This window comes from Rattus norvegicus, chromosome 5 (assembly GCF_021556685.1).
Source record: "Rattus norvegicus strain SHRSP/BbbUtx chromosome 5, alternate assembly SHRSP_T2T, whole genome shotgun sequence".
Taxonomy (NCBI): Eukaryota; Metazoa; Chordata; class Mammalia; order Rodentia; family Muridae; genus Rattus; species Rattus norvegicus.
The window spans coordinates 88,912,157-88,922,062 of record NC_141538.1 but is presented as its reverse complement, the minus strand read 5'-3'; positions in this window follow the sequence as shown (position 1 = coordinate 88,922,062).

The window sequence follows — 9,906 nt, the reverse complement described above, 5'->3', positions numbered from 1 at the left end:
AATCTATTGAGGGCGATCAGCATTAAGTGAATGAACATGCAAATATAACATTATAACTGGGCTAAGAGCCATAGAAATAACCCAGAGCAACTAACTAGATTCATATGATTTAGCCTGCTATCAAGGAAGGCTCCTCTGAGGAAGTGACTTTTAACCTGACATCCAATGAGGATTGACTGAGTTGATAGGAAGATAAACTGTTGCCTGAGAATTTTCTCTCTCCCCTCCCCCAATGATTCTATAAAACAAACATAAAATTGAATTCTTATCCCATGGTGTAAAGTAAGTAAGAGAGAGGGGAGGAGGATCTATGTAAGGAAAATATTAAGCAATAAATCTTATTTTTATATTGTAGTCACTTTTCTTCAAACTGTTCCTAATCCCCTGACTTTTGGTTCATAAATAGAATTTTCCCTCCCCTTACAGCTTAGCCTAAAGACAATGAGCAATTTCACAACAAATGATTTATGTACTGAAATCTGAAGAGATTTTACTCATAAAAATACTTCAGCTATTTCTTGTGATCGTCTGATTTATCAGAGGCTGGCTGGATGCTTCTGAATTAACTGTAGATTAAATGACTCAAGCCAATTGTAGAAGCACAAAGATGAGGGCAAGGGTCACTGACGAGGGCTGCTCAGTCCTGTGGTTCAATATTTAGCGACTTAGATAGAAGAAGGCTTCCACTGGCCATTTCTGAACAGTGAGAGACGTAGAAGGAAAAGTAATACCTGGGGGAGTTACCTATGTGTGAGTGTTCAGTCATCAGCACACTCACTGAGAACCCAAGTGTTAAACACCGAGGGACTAATGATGGATGCATTAAGTGTGAGTATTTTTCTCTGGGGATCTACAGTCAAGTGGGGGAGTGAGATGATAAAACAAATATGCTTTCTGCCAATACATCTTGATGGCAGTGTCATATGAGTATCCTGAAAACAGACTGTGGCTCAGACTGTATTTAATCCTTTGGGATGTATGCCTTTGTTTCCTCTTCTAAATAACTTCATTTTTCTCATATCCATTCAATTGTCCACCTACTAATAAATACCATTTAGTGAGTTTTAATTATGTCTTTGTATGTATGTGTTTGTGTGTGCACGTTTGTGCCTTATACTTGTGTATGCACATTCATGTGCAGTTGTGCTCCCTGTTTCATACATGTGGAAGTCCAAAGTCTACATGGCCTATGTCCCTCTATTTCACTCCACTATTTTTTTATGCATGGTCTCTCATTGAACCTGGATCTGGCTATTTTAACTAGATTGGCTGGCCATATGGCATCCTGAGGTTGTAGACATATACCACTACATGCTGCTTTCATTTGGTTGCTGGGGATTTAAACTCATGTCTGCTTGCTTATGTGGCAAGTCATCTTCATCCCATTCTCCATTATGCCTTTTATTCTATGCCAGTCAAGGAGCTCCAGAAGATGAACCAGATGGGGACCCACCTCCAGAGCATTCACAATATCAGGGGAATAAAAGCTATTCTTGTAAAGCGTTGCAGTAAAATGCAGAGCTGGGTACATGTGTCAAGAGTTTCATCTAAGAATTTGAGTTCTGAAAGGAACTGAGATCTTACTTAGCTGGGGTGACTGACTTAATAAAAAAAGAATTCAACCAATGTGTTCTGACTGACTTACTTGAATGCAAGCCGTATGCTAGATCCTAGAGATGCAAAGATAATTAGAGGCACTGTCAAAACAGAGCTTTTAGTGTAGAAGGTGAGAGTGGTGGGTGGGTGGGGAGAGAGAGACAGAGAGAGACAGAGAGAGACAGAGACAGAGGCACAGAGACAGAAAGAGAATAGGAGACAGCAACAGAGAGGCAGAGGCAAAAAATCATAAAGACAAAGAGAGATACATAATTATTTCAGTAAAATGAGGAACATTCATTTACTTGACAAATATCTCTTTAGACTTTTATCTTATACCACCATACGTGGGTGGAAATCTAACAGGATACAGACTGATGGCTCAATGTTTGTGTTGCATGCTTGATATCTCTCCTGAAATTCAGTCTTAGACAGCCAGTGTACATGGCCTCTTGAGTGTTTAATGAGTAATTTAAGCTTTCCTTGTCCCAAAGCACATAAGTGACTCTAGCCTCTCTAAACTAACTCCTCCATCACATTCCCAGCCTAATAATCAGAGCCTACTTGCTTCTCTTTCCAATGCACAAGAGAAAAATAGAGATACCTTTTTTAAAAAAATATTTATTTTATGTGTATAAGTACCCTGTAGCTAGCTGTCTTCAGACACACCAGAAGAGGGCTTCAGATTCCATTACAGATGGTCGTGAGCTACCATGTGATTGCTGGGAATTGAACTCAGGACATCTGGAAGAACAGTCAGTGCTCTTAACAGCTGAGCCATCTCTCCAGCCTGAGATAATCATTTTTATTCTTTTCTTTTCTTTCTCTTTTTGAATATTTTTTATCACCTTCCCAGTTTTCCCTCTTGAAATCCCCTATCCCATCCACCTCCTCTATGTGGTGCTCGCCAACTCACCTACTCCCTCCTACCTCCCTGCCATGGCATTCCTCTATACTAGGGCATTGAGCCTTCACAGGACCAAGGGTCTCTCTTCCCATTGATGCCCGACAAGGCCACCTTCTGCTACATATGTGGCTGGAATCATGGGTCCCTCCATGTGTAGTTTTTGATTGGTGGTTTCGTTCTTGGAGCTCTGGTGGGTCTGTTTGGTTGATATTGTTGTTCTTCCTATGAGGTTGAAAATCTCTTCAGCTCCTTCAGTTCTTTCCCTAACTAGTCCATAGGGGACCCCATTCACAGTCCAATGGTTGGCTGTGAGCATCCACCTCTGTATTTGTCAGGCGTTAGCAGAGCCTCTCAGGAGACAGCTATATCATGCTCCTATCAGGATACACTTCTTAGCGTTCACAATATTGTCAGGGTTTGGTGGCTGCATGTGGGATGGATCCCCAAGCGGAATACTCTCTGGATGGCCTTTCCTTCAGTCTTTGCTCCACAGTTTGTCTCCATATTTCCTCCTGTGAGTATTTTGTTTCCCCTTCTAAGAAGGACTGAAGCATCCACACTTTAGTTTACTTTCTTCTTGATCCTTATGTGGTTTGTGAATTGTATTTTGAGTATTCTGAGCTTATGTCACATGTGTACTAATAGGTCAGAAAATTCTTCTACACATTATCGAAAAATATACATTGAAAGTTTGACTTCTTTTCTCTACTATGTCTACATCCAGATTCTTCTCAAGGCTACAAATGAGTACACATGGAGGGGCCCATGGCTACAACTGCATATGCAGCAGAGGATGCCATTGTCTGGCATTAATAGAAGGAGAAGCCCTTTGTCCTGTGAAGGCTCATTTCCCCAGTATGGGGAATGCCAGGGTGTTGTGTTTGGAGTGGGTTAGTGGGTGTGGGAGCATCTTCATAGAATTAGGGATATGGGTGAGGAGGGAAAGAGGATAACATTTTAAATGTAAATACATAAAATATCCAATAAAAAGAAAACAGAAGAAAAAACCCTTGTCTTAGCATTCTAATTAGTTCCTTCTTCCCATTATTGCTCCAATATTGCCTATATAGTAGTCATAATGGGTCTTAAAAACTGAAATTCACAGGGCCTACCTCCCTATTTGTCAAACTTATCAATATCTTCTGGTTTCAAGATTCTTGCACTTGCCTGGAAGTTCATTTATTATAGCATAATTTCCCCCAGATTTTCTCATGAAATCATCAGCAAATAAACTTCTGCAAGGAAATACCTTGCACCCAGCAAGCTCAAGAATTTGTGTGTGTGTGTGTGTGTGTGTGTGTGTGTGTGTGTATGAAATGAATTAATGCATCAGGTATTTATTAATTATGTCTTATAACCCAAACTTTTATGCTATGCTTGGCCAAGAAAAATATTCTTGAAGGAATATTCTAGTGCCTGGAAAGTAAGGTAGAATAATGTCAGGGAAATAAAGTTGTATTGAAAATCAGAAAGTGGGGCTACTGTCATATTTGTTTTGCCTAGAGGCTATTGATCTATTGTGCCAAGTTATTTAGGGGCTCCATTTATACAAATAATGAGAGCTTTGAATCAAATAGTATTTGATTATTATATTCCCCATAATTTAACTTCACTGATGATATCTAGGAAAATGAGTCTAAAAACATCATCCCTTTTGGATAACAATATGTTCCATGTGACTCAGTGCGGGGGGGGGTCTTCTGACGTCCATCCTTAAGCATTAAGAACCCTACTTTCTACCAGCACTAGTGGCATTCTTCCTACCTATATACATTTAGTGTTCTGTTTTTTAATTATCATTTATATAGAAAAGTAGATTATTGGTTGTTAATCCATCTTATGTCTCTCATCTAGGAACATCACATCTATTATTTCACTTAAGCCTTACCATATTGCCATGCACTGTAGGAATTACTAAAGTTTTACAGATAAATGAGGAAAATGATAGAAGACGTAACATGATCAAAGTCAGTCTATGTTAGCTTAAAATATGGGCTGGCCTTTAGAGTGCTTGTCTAGCATGCATAAATCTGAGTTCAAGCCCCTGCATACTATAACCTAGGTACAGTGTTTCACACCTATAATCCCAACACACAGAATGTGAAACAAGGAAATTATACGTTCAAAGTTATCATTGGTTATTTAGCATGTTCGAGACCATCCCGAGCTACATAAAAACCAAGTCTCAAAAATAGAAAAAAAATAAATGAAAAGTTAAAAGAAAACAAATATAGCTCATATGCACATTTCCCAGAATCAGTTGACAGGTTTATGCTACAAGCCACAGCAGGTCAAATACCTTTATGGAATTTCTGTTCTGGTCTTCACCATCTACATAGCATGTGAAACACCAATGCAAAACTGTGAGCCTCAATTTTATCATCTATAGCAGAGGGCTTATAATATCAATTTCTGTACATTCAAAGGGCTGCAGTCTAGTTGCAAGGTTCCTATGAGTCAGTACAAGGAAAAACACCCAGCAAAGTGCAGAAATGTTTAAACTACCATTCACCTAATGGTTTTACTTTCCATCAACTGTGAAAGAAAAGTTAGGAAATAGTTGAAAATTGAAGAAATCCTTTGCAAATGTATCTGTCTCAAAGGAAAGATAAGATGGAGCTTCATTTGGGCTGACTTTCCAGTCTAATGACCTAGAATTCACTGCGATGCTTTTATTCTTATCCCAATATGCTGCAGCCCACATGAAAATGTCTGATAAACTGGAGCCTCTTTTGATGCATGGGAATAGAAGATGTTTTCTATTCCAAGCACCCATATCATTTCTGAGCATTTTTCCTCATATTCTTCTGGGAGTTTTGATCTCATATTACTCTTCTTTTGATTTAAAGGATAGGAGGGGGAAAAACTACAGGACTTTTCAATTATTTATCACACAAGGCATTTAAGGCTTGGTTTCAAAGTTTCTTTCTGGATTTCTGCAGTCACTCATGCACATCAGGATGCTGATCTGAACTCCTTGGAGGAGAGCTCAGTAAAGGCCAAAGGACTTGTCGAACTGGTGCTCCGGACCTCTTATGCTCTAACCCAGGCAACTGTTTCTAGGCAGAGGTAGCAATAGTAGCAGCATGATGGAAAGCACTGCTGGGAAGCTCTTATAATCACTGGATTCTTCAGATTCACCCTGACCTTAATTTTTTTCTTAATAAGGAAATTCATGCCTTTATTTAAAATATTATACTTTTATTTAGGCTCCATTTAGGTTCATTGGATGCCTATATTGTGCAAAAACTGTGACTAAGATTCCAATAATGAAAATTGTTCCTTATTCATGAAAAGATTCCTCAAAAAATACTCAGTATGAGACAGTCGTTATAGAAAAACCAAGCTCCATGTTTTATTGGCTATTAAATAAGCCTTTTAACATGTACGAGCCAAACGTCTTTTATCTGTAAGTTAGGACTAGTAACAGTAAATTTAAACTTTAGGATGCCGGAGTCCATATAGAATACATACATACAGTATATGTATGTCATGGAAAAACTAATTACTATGATTATAATTATATTATTATGATTGATGCCTTCATCTTCTCATGAGGAAGAGCTTCATGTTAAAGTATTTGTACAAAAATATAATTACAGTAGTGCTATGTGGATGATGAGAGGAGCCTTTTCCAGCACATATTCCAGCCGTCTCTCATTGTACAGCAGTCATTTGCTTTAATGTGCGTCCAGAAGCTGAACCCAATCTCAATGTTAAATACAACCTAAACACCCAAATCCAATCTGTTGTAAGAGCCATCATGCATCATCATTGCGATTGATTCAGATGTGATTCTGTGATTTGAACATAAAAGAGAATCTCAAGAGTTTTATGTTGAGAAAAAGGTTCTCTTTTCTGCCATGGGACAGGACAGAGGAAATATTTGACCCAGAAGTATTAGAAGTCACTTTTAAATCAGTGAGAAAACCAAACTTGCTTTGAAATCAGTATCTTTGGAGGGCCTAAATGATATACATATATTTATACATTTGTTTGGTAATTATTGAGCCAGTGGATCCAGCCTTACCCCAAATTTAATGGTTTCTTGAGAAAATTGAGACAGAAATTTTCTTCAGTAATATGAAGCAAGTCAATTCAAAATATGTCAGGGACATAAATCGACAGTTTTTCAGAAGAAAGTATCAAAATAATAAATATGAGAAGGTTCTTGGTAAAAGTCATTAGAACAATGCAAATGAAAACTAACAAGATATTTTTTCTTACCTACTAACAGGGACAAATTAAAAACTTCTTATGCAAATGAAAGCAAGCATGTGGAGAAGTCAGAACCTATATGGAATTCTAGGAACAAAAAGTAGTACAGCCTTTTGGGGAGAGAGTATGAAAGTTCCTCATATAGACTTACAAGAATTACTTGAAATCTCATTTGTGTGTGTGTGAAAAATGAAATTTTCTTCTAACCAAATAATTGTATTTTTTTTGGTTTTTATTTTTTTCCTCCATCTTTATTAACTTGAGTATTTCTTATTTACATTTCGATTGTTATTCCTTTTCCCGGTTTCTGGACCAACATCCCCCTAACTCCTCCCTCTCCCCTTCTATATAGTTGTTTCCCTCCCCATCTCCCCACAACAATCACATTCACTGAGGGTTCAGTCTTTGCAGGACCAAGGGCTTCCCCTTCCACTGGTGCTCTTACTAGGCTATTCATTGCTACCTGTTCGAGCCCAGGGTCAGTCCATGTATAGTCTTTGGAAGCTTAGTCCCTGGAAGCTCTGGTTGGTTGGCATTGTTGGTCATATGGGGTCTTGAGTCCCTTCAAGCTCTTTCAGTCCTTTCTCTGATTCCTTCAACAGGGGTCCCGTTATTTGTGATAGCTAAGAGATAGAAACACTGCAAGTATCAATAAAAGGTGAATAGATAGAAAGGAAATCATGGCACACCTCTTCAGTAGAAATAGAGCAGCAAGATTTGCTATTATGTGCATAAATTCCAAAAAGCATTATGATAAGAAAAAGAAATTAGTCAGAATATCCTACTCTAAAGACAGAATAGATGAGTGTTCAGAGAGATGAGAAGACATACATTGATAGTGAAAGAATGCAAAACTCTGGGAGGTGATGAAGAAGTTCTGAAATTGTGATAGTTACATGTATTTGTAACTGCATAAAAATCGTCAAATTGACCCGTGTGTATAAGTTAAATGAATTATATACTACGCAAGCTGTTAAAGTCAATATTCTTTATCATAAGTCAGTTTTAACCTGACATTTCATCACACTCAATGGGAGTTTCTAATACAAGTGCAGTGAATAAAAAGAGTGTCAATGGGAGGAAGTCCGACTATGCGCTGAGATAATCTGGTCATTGTTGTTAATCAGAGAATAAATAAGAAGAAAGCCTTTGTGAGTTGTGGGGGTGGAAAGCCATGTGACTGGTGGAGTTAGTCCAGAGTAAGAGTGAGACCGATCGTGTTCTTGAGACTGGGAATAGGATTGACCTCGCCTTGCTATGTCCCTGTTCACAAAGCCTGTGCAACCCCAACCTCTGCCACCTATAAGGTATTCACTTAGTCTGGTGGCCAAATTATAGGTTTAATTTTCTCTCTGTCTTCCTGTCTCTGTCTCTGCTTCTCTCTGTCTTTGTCTGTGTCTGTGTCTGTGTCTGTGTCTGTGTCTGTGTCTGTGTCTGTGTCTGTGTCTGTGTCTGTGTCTGTGTCTGTATCGTCTGTGTCTGTGTCTGTCTCTCTCTGTCTCTGTCTCTGTCTCTCTCTGTCTCTCTGTCTCTCTGTCTCTCTGTCTCTCTGTTTCTCTCTCTCTCAACATATCCACCAAACACCTGGGATTACTCTTCATGAAAATGAAGCATTCCAAGCACCTCAACATCAGCCAATAATGTACACATACTCCCCCGCTCCCAATTCCCACCCACTCCAAAAGTTTTATGTGGCTCTTAGCATTGCCAATAAAGGAGAGCTGTTTCACTGAAACAGGGGAGGCTGTTTCTCTCTTGGACTAAAGCAGGCTGAGACCCTTTGAACCCACCCTGACTGGATAAGCTTTGTTTCTTTTAGGCTAGCCCAGTGTGCAATGGTGTCTGGATACCCTGAAGCCATAAACAAATCCCAGGCTGACAGTTGGTAATGAATTATAAACAGTCTGGTTCTATTACTCTATGCCATGTCTTCGAGGCTACTAATCCCTGTCTCCCTCTAAAGTATATAAAGGGTGCCATTGGCTCTCAACTGCAGGATCCATTGCAAAATGGGGTGGTTCAGGAAAGTTCCTGGCATCCTCAGCTGGATTTCTGACACATCACCTGCTTCCAGTACTGATGACTGGTTTCTGTGGGGCATATGAGGCATGTGACTAAGGCAACTTGCCTGGAGCAAGAGGAAGGTTAAGACATGTTCACCCCCCCCCCCCAATATCCTCTTGAGACCCAGAATAGGGGTTGTTCCCTTTGTGTTGCAACCTGTATGCCTCAGAGCACATAGTCCTGAGCAACTCTAACTTCTGTCCTTTTTGAAGTAGTCACAAAGCCTCATGGCCAACTTATGGGTTTAAGGTCTTGGAATTAATTCATGTAATTGAAGCATTTCCAGCATCTCTGCCTCAAACACTAATGCAATGAGCACTCACCTCAAAATTCTCTACACACTCCCCCAAATTTGTATAGGCCTTGTTTACCCTGAATAATAAACAACAAACAAAAAACAAACAAACAAAACATTGCTTCACTGGACACTGTTTAAAAGAACTATTTCACTTTCTCCCAATAAAAGAAGATCTTGTGACCCCACCAACCAGGACAAGACTTTTTCTGTACATTCTGATTCAGCTCCCAATGGTGCCTTCTGCCCCCAAGGGCAGATGCAGAACTTGCCTGCAAGCTACAAGCACAATTAGCACCAGTGTGCCTGCTCTCCTCCCTTCTCTAGATCCATTCTCTCTCTTCTTTTGGCCTTCATCTTTGTGTTTCTAAAAATTGAACACTGTGTTTCCCTTGTATTATGTCTACAATCTCAAGAGTTACCTGGGCCTAGCCTTGATTTCCTTTTGTAATTTCCCATGGTAAAGGTTGAAGGAAATGTGTGGGAAACAATCAGCATTGTACATGACCTAGCAATTTGTGACTTTTTTTTTTGCCTTTATTTTTACATTTCAAAAGGTATTCCCTTTCCTGTTTTCCCATTCATAAATTCTCTATCCCATCCTCTTCCCCCCTTTTTGATGAGGGTGTTCCCCCAACCATCCACCCACCCCTTCCTGCCTCCCCGCCCTGATATTCCCCTTACATTGGGGGATCAAGCCTTGGCAGTATCAAGGGCTTCTGCTCCCACTGGTGCCCAACAAGGCCATCCTCTGCTACATATGCAGCAGGAACCATGGGTATATCGATGTGTACACTTTGGTTGCTGGTTTAGTCCCTGGGAGCTC